The 27,752-nt window shown below is 38.0% G+C and overlaps 1 protein-coding gene across 1 annotated transcript in view; it reads right to left on the minus strand.

Moving 5' to 3' along the window:
* Positions 1-5,579: 5,579 nt before the first annotated feature.
* LOC134732552 (laforin-like) overlaps positions 5,580-27,752 on the minus strand; it is a 267,798-nt gene continuing 245,625 nt past the window's right edge. Inside the window, exons 4-5 of the mRNA XM_063618487.1 lie at positions 21,139-21,231; positions 5,580-5,982 (exon numbers count right to left, since the gene is read on the minus strand). The gene's annotated coding sequence lies outside the window, so the exon portion shown is untranslated. The remainder of the gene's footprint in view (positions 5,983-21,138; positions 21,232-27,752) is intronic.

The following is a 27,752-nucleotide window of genomic DNA, read 5'->3' on the forward strand; positions in this document are numbered from 1 at the left end:
AATTCTTAAACATATTGTTTTATACAGTTAATACTTATTTAGAGCTGCCTACAAATTTACCACTTTATTTTTTCTTCATTTCTTTTTTCATCTCAACCTTCTTTTGTAGCAGCAATTTCATCTGGCATGAAGAAAATACCTTATTTACCTTTAGGGAGAAATGTAATAATCTAGTCTTGCATAGATTAATCTGGAGAATAGCTGGAACCCGGGAGGTGGAGCTTGCAGTGAGCCGAGATCCTGCCATTGCATTCCAGCCTGGGGGACAGAGCTAGATTCCGTCTCAAAAAAAAAAAAAAAAAAAGTGTGGATCTCAGTGAAGCCCTGCAATGAACATAAAAATTCAGGTATCATTGGCTTAGGTGTTTTCAAAGTTCTGAAAAATGGATGAGATCACCTCAGGTGAATGTATGGCAAGAGAATATAAAGAGCTATGACTGAGTCCTGAAGAATTTCAAGATCTAAATGTTGGGTGCTGGAGGCAGATAGCCCAGGGAGAGAGAGGAAATTCATGGTGTTACAGAAGGCAAAGGACCCAAAACTTCCGTAAAGAAGGGCAAATTTTTCCCAGGTAGGAAGAGTGTTTGCCAATTTCATTTTACAAATGGGAAGACAGAGCCACTGATTTCTTGACCAGCTTAGCCTTAAATCACATAACAAGGTTTACTACGATCTTCAGACTTGTTAAACCTGTATTCAGACGATTTGGCTGCTACTGGCCTTACTGAGGATATTTAAGTTATTAAGACATTTGAAGGCCAAAAAATGATGACTTTTGGATTCCGCTTCAGGATAAAATAAGCCATGATAGATTGATCCAAGTAATAAAATAGTAATCAGAAGTCTATTCTGAAACTGCTTGAAAAAATAACAGACTTCTCTTTCAGTTTTTTTCTGTTGAAGTCAGCAGGAACATCACTTTGAATTACATGATGCTAAAAAGGAAAGGTGAATTTGTTTCAGATTTGTCCATGGTCTTGTTGATTATATTTGGATCAACTTTAGTGACAGTTATCTTTAAATTAATATCATCAGGAATATCCCAGATTTTAACTGAAATATAAACTGCTTGAAGGCTGATTGTGGTTAAGCGGTGAACATCTTCTATTAAGCTTTTATGAAACCTCACCACTGATCAAGAATGCCAGTGCTTGGGGGGAAAAAATGTCTGTTGTCGGTCAGAGCTTTAATTAAAAACTATACTTTGTTTTCAATCCAATTTTGGAAAGAATACAGGAGAAAAAGCAAGATGTAAATTTTACAATGCCTTGGCAATGTATCCAATTCTCAGCTGAACAAAGGAGCTTATATGCAGAAAATCTTGTAGGAATAAAGCATGTAAAATAAATAAAAAGCTTCCAGTGCTTAATTCCAATCTTCTCCACAGCAACTGGAGCTGCTGATAAGACACCTACTCGGAGTAATGATGCATAATATGGAAATGCAATAACCCAGACCTCATAAGTACGGACGAATGCCATCTTTTTAAAGGAAATGGTTGCAAATGTGAAGTGCAATGTGCTGAGCCATTTTCAAAGGTATTTTCATAAACATGGCAAAATGCCAAGGCTTGGTTTTTCCCAACATGATAGGAAGAGCAAGGAATGTAACTATTATAGGGGCATCCGGTATTTGTCCGTGCCCTATCATATAAATGTTTACATACTGTCGATTCATTATTAGTGGCAGTTTTAATGGGAATATAAATATTATAAAGTATGTTTACTACAGATAAATCATAGGGGTGCTGAAGTAATTTGCAGTACTAAAGCTCATTTTGGATAATTACAGTGCCCCTGAAGAATGTGTTTATGTATTACAAAGAAGGGGATTGTTAAGAAGAAAACTGTTTTGGGTTGGTGACATTCTGAAAAGAGTAGAGGCTGATCCAGTTTGGGGATAGCTTAGAAATGTATGAGAACATTAATGGAAAAAGATTTTATGAAATGGAAAAAGAGGAAAGCCCCAGTACTTTCAGTTGCTGGGCTAACCTTATTCAGTCAAATTTCATGCAGATGACTTACTGTAACTACAGAAATAACATAAGAAATGATTAGTTAAGATTATGCTGGCGGTAAAGATACTAATATTTTATTGCACACTGAGTTCTAGTTTACATTTTATGCAGAGGTAAATTAGACTGCAACGTTGTTTATCCTTGTTTTATGGAAGGCTTTTTTCATCACAGTATTAAAGGTTATTATTGGTTTACCTCCTCCCACTTCCTACTTTATTAGAATAAGGTGATTTTTAGTTTCCTTATTTTCCGTGATAACCATAAGACACAGTAAACTTTAAACACAATGAGTTAACAAGGAGAATTAAACAGTTGTGTCCTAATCTTTGGAAGGTCATATTATAATGAGATTAAAATCTCTCCCTTCAGGTATTGTTCATTTGTAAACAAGTCTGGCTTGGTTTCTCATAAATGTTCCACTGATTGGATTAATTTCCTATGAAACATAAATTCCTTTTCCTTTCTGACAAGCTAGTCAGAGTCTGCCAGTTTGGTGATTGTTCAAGAAAAATGCAGCATGGAAGACAAAAAATGCTGCAGCAAAGTGAAATGAGCATAAAATGAGATTTAGCTGAGATTGAAGTATCTATATTGTCATTCAAAAAGGAATTCAACAGCCATTACGTGAGTTTTGTGTTTAGGCTGAGAAAGTGAGTAGCAGCTGGATGGAGAGAAACAATGGGCTTTTCTCCTGCCGGCTGCTCTTCCCCTGGCTCTCTGCCCTCTGCCCCTGCAGATGCCATGATTTTGGGGCCCCACACATGACAGCATCCACACGTGGGCACTGGTGCAAACAGATCACAGTCCTTAACAAAGAGTGCCACTTGAATAAATTTGTGATTTATGTTACCTGCCTCAAAGTGTTAGTCTTCTCTTAACCTCAGTCTTTCCTCAGGGAAAAATTTAATCAGTCCTACTGGGCAAAAATATCCACATCCTTGACTAGTAATATTATTCCTGGATTTTTCACTTTGGCTGAAATTTGAGGAGCCTAGTCTAATTCAGATGTGATAACAGATTTTTTATTTTATTTTATTTTTGAAACAGGGTCTTGCTCTGTTGCCCAGGCTGTTGTGCAGGTGCAGATCATAGCTCGCTGTAGCCTCTAACTCCTGGGCTCAAGTGATCCTCCCTCTTCGGCCTCCTAAAGTGCTGGAATTACAGGTATGTGCTTGCACTTCTGACCTTATTCAAATTTGGTTTACTTAAGCTGGCTGCAAAGCTCTTGGTGGTATCTGATGCACAGACTGCATTTCACGACTCATCTTCTGCCATTCTTTCTTTCAAGAGTGAATATCAATAATGCTAATTTTCTTAAGAAAAGAAGCTCTGAGGTCTTAGCCTTTTCACACCTATCCCAATTCTCTTCACATCCAAATATGATACCCTTTTTCTTTAAAATGGTTTCAAATGTCAGTATGGGGTAGTTACATGTTGAGAACTGTGAATGCCAGCAAACTTGATTGGAAAAATAGTTCCTTACAAGCAAATTAGGTTTTTTCATCAGTTATCATTAGAAATTGAATTTACATTTTTTAGACAAACAAAAAGGAGCTGAGACTGCATTGAAAATTTTGGACACAGATAGAGGATTATAATATTATATGCTGAACATTAAAGTACAATAACATCATTAGAACTTTTGGAAGTTACTTCCTCTATGTGATACCGAAGTGCTGGGAAGGGAAGGGCTGGTCCCTTTCAACAATATGGAAGAGGGGAAGGGAAGTGCTGCGTAGAGGAGGGTGTGGTCCCTGGCTAGGGCTCCACCCCTCGGCCGGTGCTCATGGACCTAGGTGAAGAAAGGCATTTTTGTTTTCCTGCCCAAATGTTGCATTTCCCAAGACCACCCTGGCCTGCCACGCCCCCGTCGTGTGTCCACAAAAACCCGAGACCCCAGCGGGCAGACACAGAGGTGGCTGGACATTGAAAGGAACACATCAGTGGAGGAACACACAGGGCTGGACGTTGAGAGGGATGCACTGGCGTGGGAGCACACTGGCACGCTGGCATGCCATCAAGGAGCAGAATGATGCAGATTTGCGGGGAAGGCGTGGTTTGGAGAAAAGTTGGAACTCCGAGTAAAGCTGGAACTCCCAGTGGCCTGACTCCGGGGGAAAACCATCTCTCTTCCGGCTCCCCCATCTGCTGAGAGCTACTTCCACTCAATAAAACCTTGCATTCATTCTCCAAGCCCACACGTGATCTGATACTTCTGATATATCAAGGCAAGAATCCCTGGATATAGAAAGGCCTTTGTCATTGCCATAAGGCAGGGGTCTAATTGAACTAACACAAGCTGCCTAGGGACAGGTAAACTAAAAGGGCACCCTGTGACACACGCCCACTGGGGCTTCGGGAGCTGTAAACATTCACCCCTAGACACTGCCTTGGAGTCGGAACCTGCCCTTCTATATGCTCCCCTAGAGGTTTGAGCAGCAGGGGCACTTTAGTGAGCCACACCCCCATCACACACCTTGCCCTCGAGGGGGACAAGGGAACCTTTCTTTTTCTTATGCAATATGTATTTTTTCTTCAGTACTTTCCCTACTCTAGAAATGTATTCTCCAGGGTAAATAAATCTTCTAAATCCAGAGAAATTTTTTGATGCCAAACTATGTATCTTATATATACATATGACATATAGGATAATTTTTTCCCCCATATTCTCCCCACACTCAACTGCTTCACTGTTGTGTTCATTATCAATTATTACCTAGTTAAATTTGGAGGGGTCTACACAACAGCAATCAAAATTTCAGGTTAAATCTCTGGTTAACTGGTAGCAGGTCCCTGTAGCGGAAGAACCATATCAAAATCCCCACATTATTTCAGCCTCCAAAATAAATCAATGAATCAAAAATAAGATCCAAGGATACAGAGTTGAACAGACTCGTTACTATTACTTGCTGGCTGTGTAATTTGGACAAGTTATTTTACCTCTTTGAAGATCAATGTCCCCATCTATAAAATGGCAATATTAATACTTACTGTGCAGGAATTATGAGAATGAATGAGATGTAAAACTCCCAGCACAGATTCTGGCACATGGCAGGTGCTTACTTTCCTATCTATATGTGTGTATGCGTGTATATATATATGCTTATTATTAACAGTCATGATTGACTTGTATCTCCTGCTCCTAGTCTTCTCCACATAAGCTTTGTATAGCATGAGTTCTCCTTCACCCCGACTTAGAGGAACTCATCTTACCTTTGACCCTGCTGGGTCCCATGCTCATGGGAGTGGGTATTAAACTTCGCTGGCACTGAAGCTGGTCTCAGTACCTGCTAAGTTAGGAGCGGGTTGCATCTTTAAGTGGCTTACCTGGCATTACACTTTCCACCAGTGTAATAACACCTCTATCATATGACCATTTTCCCCTATCACCACAACAGGAAACCTGGATACTTTCCATTCCAGAGGGCTTCAGGGGTGTTGTAAGCATGAATGCACAGGGAGGGAATAACATCATGAAGAGCCTATAGTGTGCCATGTAGCTGACACTCAATATTTTATTTAATCTTCATAATATTTCTGAGTGAGATATTATGTTGCCCATTATAATTCAAATAATATAAATATTTTGTCTAGGTTTATGCAGCTAATACATGTCAGAGCTGGAAGGAGGATGCAGATCTTTTTTATTTCAAGTTCAAGAACGCCATTGAGATTGGTCTCAGGGAGCAGTAACTTCAAAACCAATAGATGTATCTTAGAGGGGAATGAGCTTAAAAGAAAACTCATAGCTATAAAGATGCTAAATCAGCTGTGTACCTCCTGGCTCTGCTTCTGCCTGCTTCTTAATTTCCACTGGCTTTGTTGCCTGATTTATCCCATAGAGTCTATGAATCCACATCAAATTGATCTTCTTCAGCATCTGGTCCTGGCTGTACTTCTGATTCTTTTTTTCTTCAGTTGATCAGGTTTTTCATCTTGCCCATCATCTTCTGGACCTCAAATACCTGCTGAAAACAAGATTTTGCCTTAATTTATTGGACTTGAACTGTGTACTGATGATATGAAGCAACCCTGCCCTACCTGGTGGAGAAGGAAAATGTAAGATCTATGGACCTTACTTTAGGATGAACTTTTAAAAACAAGTATGATTCCAGTTTTTGCCCATTCAGTATGATATTGGCTGTGGGTGTGTCATAGATAGCTCTTATTATTTTGAAATATGTCCCATCAATACCTAATTTATTGAGAGTTTTTAGCATGAAGGGTTGTTGAATTTTGTCAAAGGCCTTTTCTGCATCTATTGAGATAATCATATGGTTTTTGTCTTTGGTTCTGTTTATATGCTGGATTACATTTATTGATTTGCATATGTTGAACCAGCCTTGCATCCCAGGGATGAAGCCCACTTGAGCATGGTGGATACGCTTTTTGATGTGCTGCTGGATTCGGTTTGCCAGTATTTTATTGAGGATTTTTGCATAAATGTTCATCAAGGATATTGGTCTAAAATTATCTTTTTTGGTTGTATCTCTGCCTGGCTTTGGTATCAGGATGATGCTGGCCTCATAAAATGAGTTAGGGAGGATTCCCTCTTTTTCTATTGATTGGAATAGTTTCAGAAGGAATGGTACCAGTTCCTCCTTGTACCTCTGGTAGAATTCGGCTGTGAATCCATCTGGTCCTGGACTCTCTTTGGTTGGCAAGCTATTGATTATTGCCACAATTTCAGAGCCTGTTATTGGTCTATTCAGAGATTCAACTTCTTCCTGGTTTAGTCTTGGGAGGGTGCATGTGTCGAGGAATTTATCCATTTCTTCTAGATTTTCTAGTTTATTTGCGTAGAGGTGTTTGTAGTATTCTCTGATGGTAGATTGTATTTCTGTGGGATCGGTGGTGATATCCCCTTTATCATTTTTTATTCCATCTATTTGATTCTTCTCTCTTTTCTTCTTTATTAGTCTTGCTAGCAGTCTATCAATTTTGTTGATTATTCCCTTTGAAAACTGGCACAAGACAGGGATGCCCTCTCTCACCACTCCTATTCAACATAGTGTTGGAAGTTCTGGCCAGGGCAATTAGGCAGGAGAAGGAAATAAAGGGTATTCAATTAGGAAAAGAGGAAGTCAAATTGTCCCTGTTGGCAGATGACATGATTGTATATCTAGAAAACCCCTTTGTCTCAGCCCAAAATCTCCTTAAGCTGATAAGCAAATTCAGCAAAGTCTCAGGATACAAAATCAATGTGCAAAAATCACAAGCATTCTTATACACCAATAACAGACAAACAGAGAGCCAAATCATGAGTGAACTCCCATTCACAATTGCTTCAAAGAGAATAAAATACCTAGGAATCCAACTTACAAGGGATGTGAAGGACCTCTTCAAGGAGAACTACAAACCACTGCTCAATGAAATAAAAGAGGATACAAACAAATGGAAGAACATTCCATGCTCATGGGTTGGAAGAATCAATATCGTGAAAATGGCCATACTGCCCAAGGTAATTTATAGATTTAATGCCATCCCCATCAAGATACCAATGACTTTCTTCACAGAATTGGAAAAAACTACTTTAAAGTTCATATGGAACCAAAAAAGAGCCCGCATCACCAAGTCAATCCTAAACCAAAAGAACAAAGCTGGAGACATCAAGCTACCTGACTTCAAACTATACTACAAGGCTACAGTAACCCAAACAGCATGGTACTGGTACCAAAATAGAGATATAGATCAATGGAACAGAACAGAGCCCTCAGAAATAATGCCTCATATCTACAACTATCTGATCTTTGACAAACCTGACAAAAACAAGCAATGGGGAAAGGATTCCCTATTTAATAAATGGTGCTGGGAAAACTGGCTAGCCATATGTAGAAAGCTGAAACTGGATCCCTTCCTTACGCCTTATACAAAAATTAATTCAAGATGGATTAAAGACTTATGTGTTAGACCTAAAACCATAAAAATCCTAGAAGAAAACCTAGGCATTACCATTCAGGACATAGGCGTGGGCAAGGACTTCATGTCTAAAACACCAAAAGCAATGACAACAAAAGCCAAAATTGACAAATGGGATCTAATTAAACTAAAGAGCTTCTGCACAGCAAAAGAAACTACCATCAGAGTGAACAGGCAACCTAACAGAATGGGAGAAAATTTTCACAAGCTACTCATCTGACAAAGGGCTAATATCCAGAATCTACAATGAACTCAAACAAATTTACAAGAACAAAACAAACAACCCCATGAAAAAGTGGGCAAAGGATATGAACAAACGCTTCTCAAAAGAAGACATTTATGCAGCCAAAAAACACATGAAAAAATGCTCATCATCACTGGCCATCAGAGAAATGCAAATCAAAACCACAATGAGATAACCATCTCATACCAGTTAGAATGGCCATCATTAAAAAGTCAGGAAACAACAGGTGCTGGAGAGGATGTGGAGAAATAGGAACACTTTTACACTGTTGGTGGGACTGTAAACTAGTTCAACCATTGTGGAAGTCAGTGTGGCGATTCCTCAGGGATCTAGAACTAGAAATACCATTTGACCCAGCCATCCCATTACTGGGTATATACCCAAAGGACTATAAATCATGCTGCTATAAAGACACATGCACACGTATGTTTATTGCGGCACTATTCATAATAGCAAAGACTTGGAACCAACCCAAATGTCCAACAACGATAGACTGGATTAAGAAAATGTGGCACATATACACCATGGAATACTATGCAGCCATGAAAAATGATGAGTTCATGTCCTTTGTAGGGACATGGATGAAACTGGAAATCATCATTCTCAGTAAACTATCGCAAGGACAAAAAACCAAACACTGCATGTTCTCACTCATAGGTGGGAATTGAACAATGAGAACACATGGACACAGGAAGGGGAATATCACACTCCAGGGCCTGTTGTGGGGTGGGGGGAGGGGAGAGGGATAGCATTAGGAGATACATCTAATGCTAAATGACGAGTTAATGGGTGCAGCACACCAACATGGCACATGGATACATATGTAACAAACCTGCACATTGTGCACATGTACCCTAAAACTTAAAGTACAATAATAATAAAAAAACAAACAAAAAATATGAAATATTCCCAGGCAGTTCCAAAAGTTGTGTTTTATATGTTAAAATGCTTTTACACTAATATAAAATTTAACTGTCTTTTTATTATTGCCAACAAACCAAGTAATACCAATTAGTTGAGCTGTGCTTTTTAAACATTATTTTAAAATTAACTGTGATTAGTTTACTTGGCCCAGGCTTTCACCTGATCCTTGGCCTTTGTTTATGTGTCCACATCTTCAAGGTTAAATAATTTAAGTTGCCATTATGTTCTATGGTTAAAATTTGCATATCATGAGTGCTACTTTTCATTTCCAGGTCAACTTCTCTCCCAAGTCTGGTGTAGTCTGAGGAATTACTCCCCAGAGTGAAAACTTAAACAGCAAACATTGTTTCAAGTATCTAAGCTATCCTTTTATATTGGAGTACTTTATGAATTTTTTTTCATTTGGATCTCCTTCTCCCCCTATAATTGCTTATTGAATAACTTCAAGAGTGTATTATTATTATTTTTTCTAATCAGGTGTCTTTAGAACCATAACAGGTATTAACTTCTAAGATGTAGTTATATAGGGCCCAGATCACTGCTACTAGGTAAGACACAAAAGGAAAATCTGTCATCTGAAGAGACCCATACAGCTCCACCTACAGAGACAGAAGGAAAGGGAATTTGAAATGTGGAATCAAAAGCTGGAGGCCATAACAGCAGAAAGCAGCAACAATTTTGGATGATGGATTCTCAGTAACTTATATGTGGAGCACATCCCGAGACTTCAAGGGAAGTAACCAAATGGGAAGTGGTAAGGTCTTAAGTCTGGATTGAGAGTCAAAGTTCAGAGGAGGAATGGCAAGAGTGAAACATAATTTCTTTTCTTAGCAGGACTGAGATCTAAGCAACACTCAGATGTTTGTTTGGAATCCTAAACAAAGGGGAAACGTTACAGGAGTGCAGGTGGGGTCGAGCTTCAGGCATGTATCTTAGTTCTCAGAACAGGACGTAAGGTTACTTAAGCCCAGCTTCTATAGGGTCAGGCAAAACAGCTTGAACATCCCCAATCTGCAAATCCAAAATCTGAAATGCTCCAAAATCCAAGACTTTTTGAGCACCAACATGATGCTACAACTGAAAAATTCCACACATAACTACTTCACACAACTTCGTTTCATGCGCAAAATTATTTACAATATTGTATAAAATTACCTTTAGGCCACGAATATAAGGTGTATGTGAAACATAAATGAATTTTATGTTTAGACTAGGGCCCCAAGCCCCAGATATCTCATTATGTATGTACAAATATTCCAAAATCCAAAAGCATTCAAAGTCCAAACACTTCTGTCCACAAGTATTTTGAATGAGGGAGAGACAACCTGTAGTTCCAAAAATTGCTTCTGCTCGAAGCCCCGTTTGGGTCTGGGGATAAATTTTCATGTACGTGCTAGCTATGGGGAGTGGAGGCAAACAGAATATTTTCTGTAACACAGCACCTGTGGTCCTCTGATTACATTTGCACTAATTCCTAAAGTATCACAGGAATGTGTTTTCTTAACTCGGTGTCCCTAGAAACAGAACATGAGAGAAGGATTAAGGAAGTTCCTCCGGGAGCAACAGTGAGGGAGTGGAAGAAGACGACACCAAACAAGGGTGTGATTTCAAATGAACCTCATCTAGCCTGATCATGCAGAGTGCTGCGCCTAATCGGCATTTTAACTTAAACTGTAGTCAACTATACAGCTAAATGAGTTCAAGAATAATTATAAGTAAAGATCTTTCATTTTTTTTCAACTTTTATTTTAGATTCAGGGGGCACATGTGCAGGTTTATTACATGGGTAAGTTGCATGTCCCTGAGGCTTGGTGTACAAATGACCCTGTTATCCAGCTAGTGAGCGTAATACCCAATAGGAAGTTTTTTAGCCCTTGCCCCGCTCTCACCCTTTCCCCTCTAGGAGTCCCCAGTGTCTATTGTTCCCATCTTTATGTCCATTTGTACTCAATATTTAGCTCCCACTTATAAGTGAGAATATGCAGTATTTAGTTTTCTGTTCCTGAATTAATTTGAGGTTTTTATTCTTTTTCTTTATTTTTTTAAAAAACAGGATCTTGCTCTGTCACCCAGGCTGGAGTGCAGTGGCGCAATTATAGCTCACTGCAGCCTTGAACGCCTACGCTCAAGCAATCCTCCAGCCTCAGTCTCTCGAGTAGCTGGGACTACAGGTGCGTATCAACACGCCCAGATAATTTGTTTTTATTTTTTTGTAGAGACAGGGTCTCCTTAACTTGCCCAGGCTGTCTTGAATTCCTAGCTTCAAGTGATCTTCCTACTTTGGCCTCCCAAAGTGCTGGGATTACAGGTCTGAGCCACCATGCCCAGCCTCAGAATCTTTCTTTACTACAACTCTGTAGAGATACTGCTGGTGCTCTGCTTGGATCCCTGGAATTCTTTATACTGCCCAGTACTGTTTCTGTATGTCCTCCTCCTTCTTCAAAGGGTGACTTTGGGCTGCTGGAGTCCCTTACCAGTGCAAACTCTGTGGCCTAATGTATGCTCCCGAAGGCTCTGCATGATCAGGCTAGCTGAGGTTCATTTGAAATCACACCTTTGGTGTCTCCTTCACTGCCTCACTGTTTCACCTGGAAGAACTTTCTTAATCCTTCTGTCATGTTCTGCTTCTAGGGACAGAGTTAAGGCAACCCATACCTATGATACTTTAGGAATTAGTGCAAATATAATTGTAGCAGCCCAGGTGCTGTGTCATAGAGAATATTAATTGTTGAATAGAATTTGGATGTATCAATTACTTTGTTGCAAACCTCTGCAAGTATTCTATGTTGTTTTTCTAGTTTTTTTTTTTTTCCCACGATTGGACTGTCATTGAAGTACATTAATCTAAATCTCAATCTTATAGTCACTTACACAGATTAGCATTTAGCTTGATGTTTGGTGATGTGCACCATAGTCGCTTAGAAGTAGAATGCACCCGTTCAAGTAACCTCTTTTTATAAAAACAGAACCAAGAAATGTTAATGTCTTGCTACTGTGTACTTACCTTTGTATTTAATAATCCTTCCATATTACAGCACTGTTGTTGCCGGCTTAATACTGAAAATTTAATAGTATTTAATTAAAATCCGGAAATGTGCTTTCAATTCCATTACCCTAAAAAGTGGAGAAGAAAGGCTCCTCCTTCCTATTTGCATTATACTGGAAACTGTTAAACACTTAATCTTCTCCCATAGTGGCTGTGTGCTTTTAAGAGGATTACATTATTAATTGTTTAATTATTCATTATGCTGCATTTTGCCATTCAGTACAAAAGCTTTTTTTAAATGAATGTTTCATCCTTCTTAGCAGTCCTTCTTTGTACTGGGCTCTCTGTTCTTTCATGATAGGATGTTGCAGCAAAGAATCAAGAGGATGCCTTGTTGAAAGCTAAGCCTGTTGCTGTAGCAAACAGATCTTTTGCCAGAGCAATGACTCAACACACCACAAGGCAACTGAGTCTTGCTGCACTCCAGAGACTGTGGTTAGAAATATGTCACCAGTGGGAACATCATTAATCACAATTGTAGGACTGACAGTCAGTTTCTTGACCTCATTGAGACAGGCAGGGAGGTCATAGCTTCAAGCAGTTCATCCTTCAGGCAAGGAAAACTATTGGGAAGATTTCCTTTTTGTTATCGCTGGCATTTTTATTTAATCCCATCATTTTCCCCACAGTCTGGGCAGAAGTACAAAAGCTTCAGACAGGCACATTCTGCCCGTTTCTCTTTTTCTCGCTGCCAAAAGTAACCTTGGCAATTGATGGTTTAGGGAAAAGCTACCACGCCCCCTTTCCTCAATCTTATTTTCTCTCATCCATCTTCTCTTATTCTCTTTTTTTCTTCACACTTGTCTTGGGGTCTACAGATCAGGAGGGTAGAAAGAGTCATCTTAATGGAGCCTGATGTTAGCAGCCCTGCCTATTTCTCTGTATTGATTGTAGTGGAAGGTTAGGAAGAAATCTTCCCTGCATGAGGGCACATATGTCCCTCCCGAAGTGGTCAGCCTGGTTGCTGCTGTTGGAAGAGGGCTGGTGTTGTTATTAGAGCCTGTCATTGCCAATGAATTTCATTCCAGGCCCTACAGAGGAAATTTCATAAAGGAAAAACACCAAGAATGAAAAGAATTCAAGAACTTTGGTTTGTATATCTGAGTGCACATTAGGACATTAAAAGCATATTTAATTTCATGCAGAAAATCATCGTGATATCATCACAAAAGACAGGTTTGAAATCAGAAAGTGAATAGGGTAAAAGGAGATTTAAATCATTCACTGCATTACTACTGTGCCTTGCACATAATAGGCCCTTGGGGATACAGAATTTAAGATGCTGGATGTAATGCTACATTTGTAGTCTGTACATTCCTGGGGGAGGGAGATGGACAAATAAACAAGTTAAAAAAAGAAAGAACAAAATTTAAAATAGAGACAAGAAAAATAAAAGAAATAAAAAAGAATGAGATGTGGAAGCATGGTGGTAGACTAAGTACCTCCTCAAGAAAGTACAATATAAATATATACATGTTTATGGGTACTGCATGGAAATTTAAAGAAAATTCTGAATGTGCTAATTTTTCATTGAAAAGGAAAGAAAATTATGGATATTTATCATTATTCAAAGGAAATGGTTGTTTTTCAAGAAAAACAGTTTTAGATTAGTTCCTAACACATTTGGTTGGATCTTTCTTTCTTTGTTTCTTTCATTCTTTTTTTTCTTTTTCTCTTTCTCTCTCTTTCCTAAAACCAAACCAACCAATAAAACAAGAAAAAACCCAAAACCTCATTTTAGTTCAGATCTAGTCTGTAAATAAGCAGGGTTTTATGTTTCTTAGAATTTAATTAATCCCTAGTAAATTACTATCTTATGAGGGATTTAGATTTCTGTGTAATGCTGTGCCCTTTATTCCAATCCAAAGAGTATCCATGTATTTGGGGTTATAACACCAGTGTCAAAAAGTGAGAGTATCTGTTTACATGATGTGTCACACTTTTTCTCTCTCCACAAATTTGCTTTATTTTAAAAGCAATTAATAGGCTTAGCCATTATCTTCAAAGAGATCTGAATAATTAGGGCTATCCTACTCTTTCCTTTTTTTCCCCCATTTCTGAAAGATACTACCTTTACCCTTGCCGTCATTAAGATGTGTTGCAAGATCTCTCTGAGGTCATGCTGTAAAGATTTTAGTCTTAGAAAATTAAAGCTTATAATAATATGTATCACAGAAACTTCAAAGGTCCACATTATCAAATATAGTGATTTCAAACCTCAATTAACGTAGTTTTATGCATGAATACAAACACCTGAACCTATTAAGACAGTGAATTAATGTATACATAAATAATTGTCAGTGTAAAAACAAAAGGGTTTAATGTAAATCTATGGCTGAGGTTTATTTATTTTGTGAATATTTTTACTTTTTTAGTTTTATTAGTGACAAACAGATACATGTTACAGACACATTACGTATTGAAATATATGTACTCTTCTTTCTTGATTGTGTCAATTCTATTTAGTTTATTTTTCAGAGGCTGCTGAGAGAATTACTTCTTTATCTAAGAAATTGGGGATTGAAGATTCTGAGTATTTTTTAGTCAGGCTCATTACCCCTCCATCTTTAAATGAAAATAGTAGTATCAACAAGGCATCTCCAAGGGCATTTTGACTATTAACCAGAAAATTGTTTGGGTGGTTATTTTAGCACATGAGAAATTTTCTATCTAGCAGTTGACTATTGCTTAATTAACAGGGGATTTAATAAAAAGTTTAATGATGGGAGTGCCCAAGAATATTTGGAGGAAGTTTTTTTTACCAAATTCAGTTCTACTACACTTTCCCTAAAAGATGTCATTGAAAAAACTTCATATTCCATGTTGTCCTTTTATTACTGCAAAATAAGTGTTATTGTGGAGGTTAGCTTTGTATATGAACACAAAGCCCTGAACATATATGATGAAAGTGAATTAATTTATTTAAGACACTTCTGTTTTTCTCAGAGAGTGAGTGGGAATGTAAAGCAAACAACTTTTTCTTTTTTCAAAGAATCTTTAAGGACAACAAATTGAATTACAGGATTTGTTACATAAATAGATTTGTTTTTCATTGGAGGGGCAGAATTTTATAGGAGAATGTGTTTAGGGTGAGATGTGTGGTCACAGGATGAAAAAAGAGGAAGAAACATAAGGAAAATTATTTATAGAAAACAATCAGTAAATTTGAGTCTTGACCTCAAGTTGTTTATGTCAACTGAAATATAATTTGTGGGCCACCTTAATTATGTTTTGCTTTCCTGTTTCTGTCTGGCTGCTTTATTTGTCTACATTAAAGAAGGATTTTCCATACTATCTGGTTTCCCTTTCCTTACTTTATTTCTTTGGAACATCATTTTTTGGAATAAGGGAGTTACTTATTAAAATCATCTTCCTTATGACAGTGTCCTCCTTTTCCTAAACAATGAGTTAGAAATTGTCACCATTTATATTAACCCAAAGAAAACAAAACAAAAATTAGAATGTTTTTTGGTATAGAAATTTGGAAAACGAGTGAAGCAAGATAGACACATTTTACTGTGAAATATATCATCTTTTTTAAAAAGAGAAACTTTACCACACTTTACAGTTACTACCATTTAAACTTGCAAAATTAATAGGTAAAAGATAAATGTTCTTACAAATCAAAGAAATCTCCAAGGTCAGATTCAATTTTAGTACATTGAGTCACCCTTCTCTGGAGAAACACCCTCTCAACCTTTAGTGCAGCTTGGAATGAGGCAAAGTTTTTGGTAATCTTCATTTCAGTGTTCTGGAAATCAGATAGTGTTTCTATAACTGGAATTATTATGATGATAGAATGGGATAAGAATTTCACTTACTTTCCTGAATTGGAATTCCTAACTCCGTGCATATATGAGATTTGTATTGGTAAGATTTTGTTTTGGTATGTATGAAGGCAAGTAAGTAGCATTTCTGCAGGTAGATCAGGTATCATTAATTTAGTTCTTATAACATTTTAGTAACTAACTTTTTAACAAAAATTAAATTAAAGAATAAGAAAGACAAATGACTAGGGAAAATTTACTTTTCAGCAATAATATATTGAATATCTATAACATTCTGGGCAACATAATACTAGTAAATTAGATATTAAAAGAAAAATTGGTGCTCACATTTTAATTGAGAGAAAAATAAGCTAATAATTGAAACACTTTGAGTGCATCATGAATGATAAGTGGGTATATTAATCCATTTTCACACTGCTATGAAGAAATACCTGACACTGGGTGATGTATAAAGGAAAGAGGTTTAATTGACTCACAGTTCTGCATGACTGGAGAAGGCCTCAGGAAACTTGCAGTCCTGGCAGAAGACAAGGAGAAGTAGGCACCTTCTTCATAGGGCGGCAGGATGGAGTAAGCAGAGAGTGAAGGGGGAAGAACCCCTGGTAAAACCATCAGATCTCATGAGAATGAACTCACTGTCATGAGAACAACATGGGGGAAACAACCCTCTTGATCCAATCACCTCCCACCAGGTTCATCCCTTCACACTTGGGATCGATGGGGATTACGATTCAAGATGAGATTTGGGTAGGGACACAAAGTGTAACCATATCATTTCATTCTTGGCCCCTCCCAAATCTCATGTCCTCACATTTCAAAACACAATCATGTCTTCGCAATAGTCCCCTAAAGTCTTACTCCAGGATTAATCCAAAAGTCCAAATCCAAGATCTTATCTAAGACAAGGCAATTCCCTTCTGCCTAGGAGCCTGTAAAATCAAAAGCAAGTTAGTTACTTCATAGATGCAATGGGGGTACAAGCGCTGGGTGAATACTTCTTTTCAGAAAGGGAGAAATTGGCCAAAACAAAGCAGCCCACAGGCTTCATGCAAGTCTGAAATCCAACAGGACAGTCATTAGATCTTAAAGCTCCAACATGATCTCCTTTGACTCCATGTTTCACATCCAGGTCATGCTGATGCAAGAGGTGGGCTTGCATAGTCTTGGGCAACTTCTCCCCTGTGGCTTTGCAGGGTACAGGCCCCCTCCTGGCTGCTTTCACAGGCTGGTGTTGAGCGTCTGTGGCTTTTCCAGGCGTACAGTGCAAGTTGTCAGTGGATCTACCATTCTTTCTGGGGTCTGGAGGATGGTGGCCCTCTTCTCAAAGCTCCACTTGGCAGTGTCCCAGTGGGGACTCTGTGTGGGGGCTCCCACCCCACATTTCCCTTCCACACTGCCCTAGCAGAGGCTTTCCATGAGGGTTCCACCTGTGCACAGACTTTTGCCTGAACACCCAGGCATTTCCATACATCCTCTAAAATCTAGGCAGAGATTCCCAAACCTCAATTCTTGCCTTTTGCATACTCGCAGGCCCAACATCATGCAGAAGCTGCCAAGGTATGGGGCTTGCACCCTCTGAAGCAATAGCCTGAGCTGTACCTTGGCCTCTTTTAGCCACAGGTGGATGGCTGGGACACAAGGCACCAAGTTCCCCACCTGGACCCAGTCCATGAAACCATTTTTCCCTCCGACGCCTATAGGCCTGTGATAGCAGGGGCTGCCTTGAAAGTCTGTGACATGCTCTGGAGACATTTTCCCCATTGTCTTGGCAATTTACATTTGTCTCCTTGTTACTTATGCATATTTCTGCAGCAGACTTGAATTTCTCCCCAGAAAACAGGTTCTTCTTTTCTATTGCATCTTCAGCCTGCAAATTTTCCAAATCTTTGTGCTCTCCTTCCCTTTTAGACATAAGTTCCAATTTCAAACCACCTCTTTGTGAATGCATAAACTGAAAGCACCAGGTCACCTCTTGAGCATCTTAGAAATTTATTCCACCAGATGCTCTAAATTCTCTCTCACATTCAAAGTTCCACAGATCTCTAGGGCAGGGGCAAAATGGCACCAGTCTCTTTGCTAAAGCATTGCAATAGTCACCATTATTCCAGTTCCCAACAAGTTCCTCATCTCCATCTGAGACCATCTCAGCCTGGACTTCACTGTTGTTATCACTATCAGCATTTTGGTCAAAGCCATTCAACAAGTGTCTAGGAAGTTCCAAACTTTCCCACATCTTCCTGTCTTCGGAGCCCTCCAAGTCTGTAGGAAGTTCCAAACTTTTCTACATTTTCCTGTCTTCTTTTGAATCCTCTAAACTGTTCCCCAACCTCTGCCTATTGTCCAGTTCCAAAGTTGTTTCCATATTTTTGGGTATCTTTATAGCAATACCCCATTCTTTGTGATATCAATTTGCTGTATTCATCCATTTTCACACTGCTATGAAGAAAAACCCAAAGCTGGGTGATTTATAAAGAAAAGAGGTTTAATTGACTCACAGTTCTGCAGGGCTGGGGAGGCCTCAGGAAACTTACAATCATTGCAGAGGCCAAAGGAGAAGCAGGCATGTTTTACATGGCAGCGGTTGAGAGAGGAGCCCCTTATAAAACCATCAGATCTCATGAGAACTCCCTCACTATCATGAGAACAGAATTGAGAAAACCACCCCTATGATCCAATCATCTCCCACCAGATCCATCCCTCAACAAATGGAGACTATGGGGATTACAATTCAACATGACATATGAGTGGGGCACAAAGCTTAACCATATCATAGGGTGAGGAGGGTGACCTGGCAGCACAGACCTCAGTCTGAGGCAAATTTCTTGGAAGAGCATCTACTTAATGTTTCCTTAAGAATAATAGGCCACATTATTATAGGCCGCATTAACAGGCCACATTTTTACAAGATTAGGCCACATACTGCCTGGGCTGGTCTTGAACTCCTGATCTCCGGCAAGGTGGAAAGCTTGGGATTAGGAGCTTGAGACTAGCCTAGGCAACATGTTGAAACTCCACCTCTACAAAAAACAAAACAAAACAAAACAAAAACAAATAGGTGTGATGTCATGTGCCTGCAGTCGCAGCTACTCAGGAGGCTGAGGTGGGGGGATTGCTTGAGCCTGGGGGCTTGAGGCTGCAGCAGACTGACTGCACCACCGCACTCCAGCCTGGACCAGAGAGTGAGACCCTGTCTCAAAAAAAAAAAAAAAAAAGGCAAAAAATGAGTATGGAGAACACTTAGGGAATGGGAGGGGCCAGTGGAAAGGAACAGCTTAGTGGAGCTATGAGATGCATTGGGAGAGCTTTTAGTTTCAGCATGACTGGACATTGGGGTGTGAATGGTGAAGAGCTGGAGGGGAGAGGAAGCTCTAGAAGGAAGCTAGATCTGAAAGTCTGCAAGAAGGACTGGAGGGGAGAGGAAGCTCTAGAAGGAAGCTAGATCTGAAAGTCTGCAAGATGATGAACAGTTAATGAAGGATTTCAAGCAAGGAATAACCTAGGCAGATATGTGCTTAATGAGAGCGTTTTGACAGCACCATCAAGGATAAAGTGGAATGAGGAGACTGAGACAAGGAAATCTGTTAGTAACACAAGAGATGAGGATTTGAATTTCAACAGTGACAACAGTGTTTGAGGCAAAAATATCAAACTGGTCAGTACTCATGACCTAGCATTAGCAATGTAGGGAAAATTGGATAGTAATGGATGGTGGTTCTAGTCACCAAGAAAAGAAATGTAAGAAAATGGGCAGGTATTAAGAAGAGAAGGGGTAGATTTTGATTTTGACACATGGCTTTCGAGGAGCTTGAGATGACTATAGAATATAGATGTGTGGTAGGCAGTTGGTTTTGAATGGGATAGAATTTTAAATGAGAAATGGAAATATGGGAGCCAGTAGCTGAAGCCATGAATTGAATGTTGAGATTGTCTAGGGGACCATTTTTTTGTGACAACAGGGGGAAAGTGAGATGGGGAGAGTGGGGCAGGAAAACTTAATGTTTACATAGATGGACATTTTATAGTTCAAAGGTATTTTAAAATACATTATCTTTTTTTGATGCCCATAACCATATTATGAAGAAGGCATTATTATGTTCACCTTTTTCCTTTTATTATGAGGACTGAGGCTCGGGGAAATTATGAGACTTCCATAAATAGCAAGGAATAGATCCTAGTCACAAACCAATGTCTTCTGATTACAAGTTTAGTATTCATTTCATTATATCAGAACTGCATTGTGACCACACATAGCTAATTTCATCTAATATCTCATACATGTGTTATACTCGTGACATGGTTGGAAAATTATCTCTCCTTCTATGCTTTCATTGAGACCAAAGGGTAATTTTCTAAAGTTAGTATTATGATAGGTAGGAAATAACAGCTGAGTTTCAGTGGGGGCAGTAACACTGCCTGAAGTAATTTTGAGTTGGTATTTTCAACTGATGTAGTGAGAACTGAACCAGTTCACATTTAAGATGGTAGAAAATACAGTATTAGCCATATCGTGGTTTGCTTTGCTAATGATTTAGCTTCTGCTTAAGTCTCATTTGTTATGGAAAGACAGACATTTTAAAAATTGACTTAGGTAAAGAAGGAAATGCAAATTAAAATACCACCATCTTACTTAATATGCATCCAATCTTACTGAATCAGAATGTTCTATCTTGAGGGAAGTATCTGATAACCTGTCACATTCACCAGGTAAATGGGTAGAAAAATGTGTAGTAAAATCTGGCTTGCCCTTACAAAGGGCTGAAAAATATTGGGTGGTGTTTCCCTATCTTCCCACCAACAAAGTAGGCGATCTCTGCTATAAACGCATCTGGAAAATAACTGTCTTAATACGGAGAAACATTAGTGAGAATTAGCATAGGGCTAATGGCCTAGAATACATACTTGCCAATTTTGTATTTTTCAGCTACATTTTTAGGAAGACATTTTAAAAATATTTATGCTGTTTTCTGGAGATTTCTGTGGGTTGAAAGAGAGTCACCAATTTATTCTGCTGCATTTTTGACCATGCGGCATTTAATATGCAAAACGATAGTGTTCTAATGTTGGTGAGGGCAAAGTAGAACATAATTATAAAAGACAAGAAAATGGCTCTCTTCTAATTATGGCTATTGCCTAAGTACAGTTGGATGATCATAAAATGTGCAATTCAAGCTTTCATATTGATATTTTCGATTGACAGTACCTTTGGGTTAGTGGAGTGAGCTTCATTTATTGAGAAGTCATAGAAAGTCAGGTTGATTGTCTGGGCAGGTGGATACTTGCTTGAAGGATAATGCTAAAAAGGCAAGAGAATAGAAAAGCTAGTTCTTATGATGACTGTAGACCACTACAGTTGCCTACCTGATAGACACAGGGTAGCAAAAAATCTGAACAGACCTCACTGTAGATTCTATCAGGTTTTAAATATTTTTGCTTTAATCTTTTCAGCATTCATTTTTTTCATTCACCAAATACAAGAAAATGGTGTGTAAACAATCTCTTCCGTGGAAGAAAATGTGGCTGATTGTACAATATAAGAAACACTATTTGTAATCCTCTCCATTTTCCCTACTGCTTATATCTTCGTGAGCACAGGCAAGGATTTGTGTATTAAAACTGACTCGAGTGATAAAATGTTTGTTTATTCAATTTCAGAAAGAATGTTTATTTTTCTGTGGCTATAGGGCCAAAGATTATGCTAATATGTTCCATATATATATAAAGACAGGCTACCATTAAGGCAATCTCTAGATGCTCAGTTCTCTCTGTCACATAAGAAGGCTGAGCAAGAGCTTGTGCAGTATTTTGCAGCCATATTTATTGCCATATGGCCATTTCCAAATTACATTGTGTTGTAAGTTGAGATTGTCTGAAGGAGTCTGGCTAACTTCCAACTTGGGAATACCTTTCACAGAGGCTGTTGCTAATGGGAATGTGATTGTCTGGTAATGTAACAGCGTTAATATTGTTTTTATTGAGTTAGCTGGACTACTAGCTATTGTGTGCTGGAGAAAATACAGTTTATGGTACAATGATCTAATGTTGATAGCTTGCCAGACATCTCTCTTGCTAAGCATGTAATTCATCTAAGTAACCCAGGCTGTATGATTTTTTTTTTCCTGTGGTCCGAACCACTTCTTAGCAAAGGTCTCAAAAATTGACATAGAAATAAGCAGAGAGATAAAAATGTTTATCTTATTCTATAGCCACATTTTATATATTTTATAGTTACTATTTTTATGTGTGTTCACAAAACAAAGCTAGTCTGCAAATTAAAATGTAAATTCATCTAAGAATGTTAGTTTCTATTCAGAATGTTCGTTTCTGAATCAGAAACTCTAAGGACAGGCCAAGAATTACGTGTTTTAACAAGATTTCTACATGATTTTCATACTCATTCAAGTTTGAAAACCATTGCTTTAGACCTCTACTTTTTAATAGTTATTGAAATACAACAAAAGATGAAATATAATAACTTTGGAATTATAAACATGTCATCTTACTTGATACTTCCATAGAAGATTCTAAGATGAGATCTCAAAGTTCATCTACATAAACCAATTAAAATATACCTCACATACCGTTGAAATTGATGGTTACTTTCATACCTATTTAACAAATGGAGAGAACAAGGATTATTTAAAACTTATTTCCTCAGAGGCATAAAGTGAGCTTATTATAAGAAAGAAATGTCTGATTTTAACCAGTCATCCTGTACTCTACTATGTTCCAATGATTAAGACTAACAACAATAGCAACACAAAACAAAACAGAATTCCTCATACACTGGCATTTTTATCACACTTTTATAGCTCAAAAAGTCCCAGCGTATGAAGTTAGACCCAAAAGAAATAGTTTTTGGAATATGAATATTTATAGAAAGTATTAATTACCAAGTAAACTCCTTGATATATGAAAACAAAAATATGCTCTTTTTATGTTTTTCCTTTTACACTCCCTAAAAGGTGTGTAATCTTATCTCTCATGTGATCACCAGCCCTAGAGATTGGAAATGACCATGATGGGAGACTGCTGCTCTAAATTAAACAAAGTAAAATGGAGTGACCCTCCAGAGATACCTCATCTGTACTTTGCTGATAATGTTGCATAGCTAAATATGGCTTTCAAAAGGATAAATATCATCTCTTTTCTCTTCTATATGTAATCATGCTGTTGATATTTTCTAGTATTTAAGTTTCTTTGCTAGTCAGAAGGCAGTACCATACGTGATAAGTCACATCCATAGCAATTTTTTAATCAATCTAGTTTGTGAATACTAAATTTGGAAGAGAAAATAACTGTGGGTCTTACCTTCCTGCCAGAGCCAGCAGTGTTAAGTTTCATGATATTAAAAAAAAATAAAAATGGAATTGTCAGGGCTGTAAGTCAGCAGCCAAAGCAGGAATTACTGCAACTTAGGGACTATAAATTTTGGAGTGTGAATGTGACTTACCATACATGAATTTTCAAAAAAATTAAAATATTTAAAATATCCAGCCTGGATACTGTTTATCCTGAGCTACTGGAAATTTATTCTCAATATACTTTGGCTACTTCTGAAGTAACTTGAGATGTACGATAGAAGCCAGAACTAGTGCAAGTGTAAGCAAATGTGTAAAGCAAGCATGATCATTTATGTCTGACCCAATATTTTCTATTCAATTTAGCTATGTGTTTTTCTTCAACCTTTTCACTAACTCTTAAAATTCATTCATAGCTAGCACCTATTTCAAAAGTGGCTACTCCCTAGCTGAAGGAACAGGCAAGTTCAAGCTTTCTTATTTTTTGAATGTCACACATATAAGACAAATAACGAATGACTTTTACAAATATATGCCACAAAATTACTAGCAATTCCCTCAAATATACAAAATCTATAGAAGTATAATACTGGCAACTGAAATTCCATCTTCATTTAATAACTGGCTTTTGTAACTGAAAATCAAGGAACCAATTATGTCACTGGTTTCAGAGCAATTGCCCCAAAAGGTGAATACTGGATGCTTCAAAATTTTCAGGGGGAAAATAAATGAATCGAGTGATTATTATTTAGTGTTTATCACACAGAGTTTGTGAGTAGCTGTGTTAGCTATTAGCCATAATCCATCCATTGCTATAGGGAGTGGAAATGTATATTTTATAAATCAAAAATTTTATTACTATTTGGAGATTTCTAGCTGTTATATCTTCTCTAAGACTCTTTCCACTTCTGAAAATCTTATAATTACAGCTGGACCTCAGGAAAACATGAAGTCACTTGAGGGAAGGTACAGATGGTTACTATCATAGGAACATTTGACATCTTGCCTTTAGTTGAATAAATCTTTAGGTTTTATAACAAATGTCAATAGCATTGAAATTTGAAATTGTTGAAATTATTCATGAAAAAAAATCAACGAAAGCAACTATTGGTTCTTGTGGACTGAGACCACTGATCAACCAGAAACTCTAGACTTTGTTTGTACTTGTTTTATTGTGTTATTGATATTGTCTATAGACATACACATTCTAGGTTAGCTTCTGAAGTAATATCTTCTAAGAATTTAAACACAAAAATTTTTCCTAAAAGATGAGCCAGTATTACTTCTTTTTTTCCTATGAGCTTCTGAAGATAAAATGTTTTAATTGTAAGTATAACAAGGTTACTAATACAAGATTAGTAACAAGATTACTAATATGATTTTCTGATGCCAGAATTGGACATTTTTTTCCATTTTTAATACATGCTCTCTTTTGCTTCAGGTTTTCAAAAATCTGTTCAGTATTCCACATGTTTCTGATATTTACATCTCATAAAGAATAAATCTGGAACGGAGTAAAAAAAAGAAGTTAAGTCCTAAATTATTCCCTATTGATATTGTCCTAATGCGAGGTTCTTCTCAAGGCTTAATTGGAATTCTAATTCAAAATTTCTACTTAAAAGGGCTTATAACTATATTACTGCGCTGAAAAAGTCTGTGAACTGGAAGATAAGTATATGGGCTGCACCTCCACTGCCCTTTGGTTTACAGGGTTCACATCTCATTGGAAAATGGAGGGCACTATTGCCTGAAGACATTTGCCCTGTGCTCTTGATACTTGTCACATATAATGTACTGTGTTACACATATGAATTCATGTCAGAATCTGCCATTCCACAGTAAGGCAGAAATTTATGCAAATTATGTTTGCTCATGTTGAATGGCTAAATTCTTTGTGGGTCTGAAATGTGATACTTCTTTTAAAATGTATATGTGAAACAGGTTTGGAAAGTGGTAAGTTTGCAAATTTATACACTACACTCAGATGTACAAAAATTCCTCTCTAACTGATTTGAACTTTCTCATAACCTGTATCCACAGGGTGTTAGATAATATGTAAACTTACTAAGTTAATGTATTTCAGTCTCTTCTGGCTTAAGCCTCTCTCCTTTTGGATAAATATTGAGGTTACAGAGCTCATCTCTATTTCAGAGATGTTTCTTTCTTTGCAAATTCCCAAGATACTGTGTGGGCTCGAGGGGGAGACTGCTGAGCCCTTTCTCAGTGTGAGGGTCAGGAACTTAGCTCTCACACAGGTCCTTGTGAGCCCCTTTTGATTCCTTGCTGGTCTCTGTGACAAGGCTTTTGTTGCAGCTGCTCATCAGGCATCCTGTTGTCATTTCCGACAGAGTTAGGAAAGCTGGTGACATCTGGAGTACTTCCTGGGCTGAGGTGGCCTCTCCTAGGCTTGCCTTGTTTCTCTGACTCTTTTGAGGCTTAACCAAGTTCTACATTTGCTGATTTAGGCTTTAGGCTTTTCTTCTCCACCCTGACATAGGTTCATTATGATATTTACCTCAGTGTCCCTACAGTAGGCAGGCTAGTTCTGACCTCTCAGCTACTTCCGATGCCTCCACTGGGAATATCAAACCCCATGGAAGGTGAGGAATTTCTGTAGCACTAGTCCCAGATCATCCTTTCTCTATTCCTCTCATGCCACCGATTCTATGCAGTGGCTAGTACATGGTGACAGGAGGCCTTCTAGATGTTTTCCCAGTAGGGCATAAGATCCCTTATAGGGACCTAAGCTCCTTGGATTACCTTCCTCCTAAACTATCTAGAACTTTCTAGACTATCTAGAAACTTTCTACTCAAGCATGTGAGGTGGGCAGAGAATGAGATTAGCATCTCTCTTTTTATCTTTCTTCTTTTGCCCTCTACCCTTGCAAAAACTACTTTATTTTTTTGTCTTCAGGAATATTTTCTGTGTCATATTTTCTCCTTCCAAGATAGCATTTCCAGGGATGTACTTATGAGAAGGAAACGATGTCAGGAAATATTAGAAAATATTATCCTCATTTTTTACAATATCAAACTGACAGAAATCACTGGATCATATTTTAGAAAAAAATTTCTAGTGCCATTAAGTTGATATATTTTTATATATGTTTTAGTTCAATGGTTACTAAAGTGCCCCAATCATGAGCAAAGTAAAGAAAATTTTAGGCTTTTGAAATTTTAATGGCAACAGTTAGGAAAGCCTATTAAAAGATGCTTTTCTGAGACCTATAACTGTCATAAATGTATGCTACATGATTGAGTTTTGAAAAATATTTTTAATAATATTTATTTAATGCTTTTTACTTTTCAAAGTACTTTAGTATTCATTGTCTTATTTGATCTTCACAACATTCTTGTGATGTAGGCAAGGTAGATGTTATTCTGTTTTCTTGACATTTATGTTGGAGCTAGAAGGAACTGTATTCTCAGTTCTGCTTCTGGCTTGGTGTTCTTTCCTTGAAACCGTATTTGTAATGCATTACTTAAGAAATTTTTTAAAAAGAGAGAAAAATCAAACCACCCTTTACTTGTCTTCTTATAAAGAGAGTCACTAATACACTTGCGTCTCCTGCATCAGGCTTAAATGTCTGTGCAAGAGTCTTTAACACAGTGGGCATACACTTGTCCCAAAGGCACATGAGCTTCTTTCCCTATCGTTCTGACAGTCCTGTCCTGCACGCTCCCAGGCTTCTCCAGTCATTCTCATCTCCTCTTTTCTTGAATCATCTACTCGTTTATTGTCTTTGTTTATCTCTTGGCCATGATATTTTGTGTTGCCACTCCAACCCCAAAAGAAGTCAGAAGCTTTGAATTCTGTCTTTTCTCCATGAAAATGTTTAATAGTTTTCTTGATTACAGCATTTTCACTTGTTCTAGTCATACTATTGCTGAATCTACCACACAATTGTATAGGCCTGTATTGGTCTGGGTTTTCTAAGGGGAAAGAACTAATTGGATAGATGAATATGTGAAGGGAAGTTTATTAAGGAGTATTGACTCACAAGATCACAAGGTGAAGTCCCACAATAGGCCATCTGCATGCTGAAGAGCAAGGAAGCCAGTCTAAGTCCCAAAACCTCAAAAGTAGGGAAGCTGATAGTACAGCCTTCCATCTGTGGCTAAAGGCCCAAGAACCACTGGCAAATCAATGTGAGTCCAAGAGTCCAAAAGCTGAAGAACTTGGAGTCTGATGTTCGAGGGCAGGAAGCATCCAGCACAGGAGAAAGATAGAGGCCAGAAGACTCAGCAAGTCTGTTCTTTCCTTGCCTGCTTTTATGCCAGCAGTTGATTAGATGGTGCCCACCTAGATTGAGGGCGGGTCTGCCTCTCCCAGTCCAGTGACTCAAATGTTAATGTCCTTTGGCAACACCCTTATAGACATATCCCCCAAAAATACTTTGTATCCTTCAATCCAATCAAGTTGACACTCAATATTAACCATCACAAGACCCCTGATATCCTACACAATTTCTCATGAATTCTCCTTTGATCTAATCAGGTATACATGTAAATTATT

This window comes from Symphalangus syndactylus, chromosome 15, assembly GCF_028878055.3.
Source record: "Symphalangus syndactylus isolate Jambi chromosome 15, NHGRI_mSymSyn1-v2.1_pri, whole genome shotgun sequence".
Classification (NCBI taxonomy): domain Eukaryota; kingdom Metazoa; phylum Chordata; class Mammalia; order Primates; family Hylobatidae; genus Symphalangus; species Symphalangus syndactylus.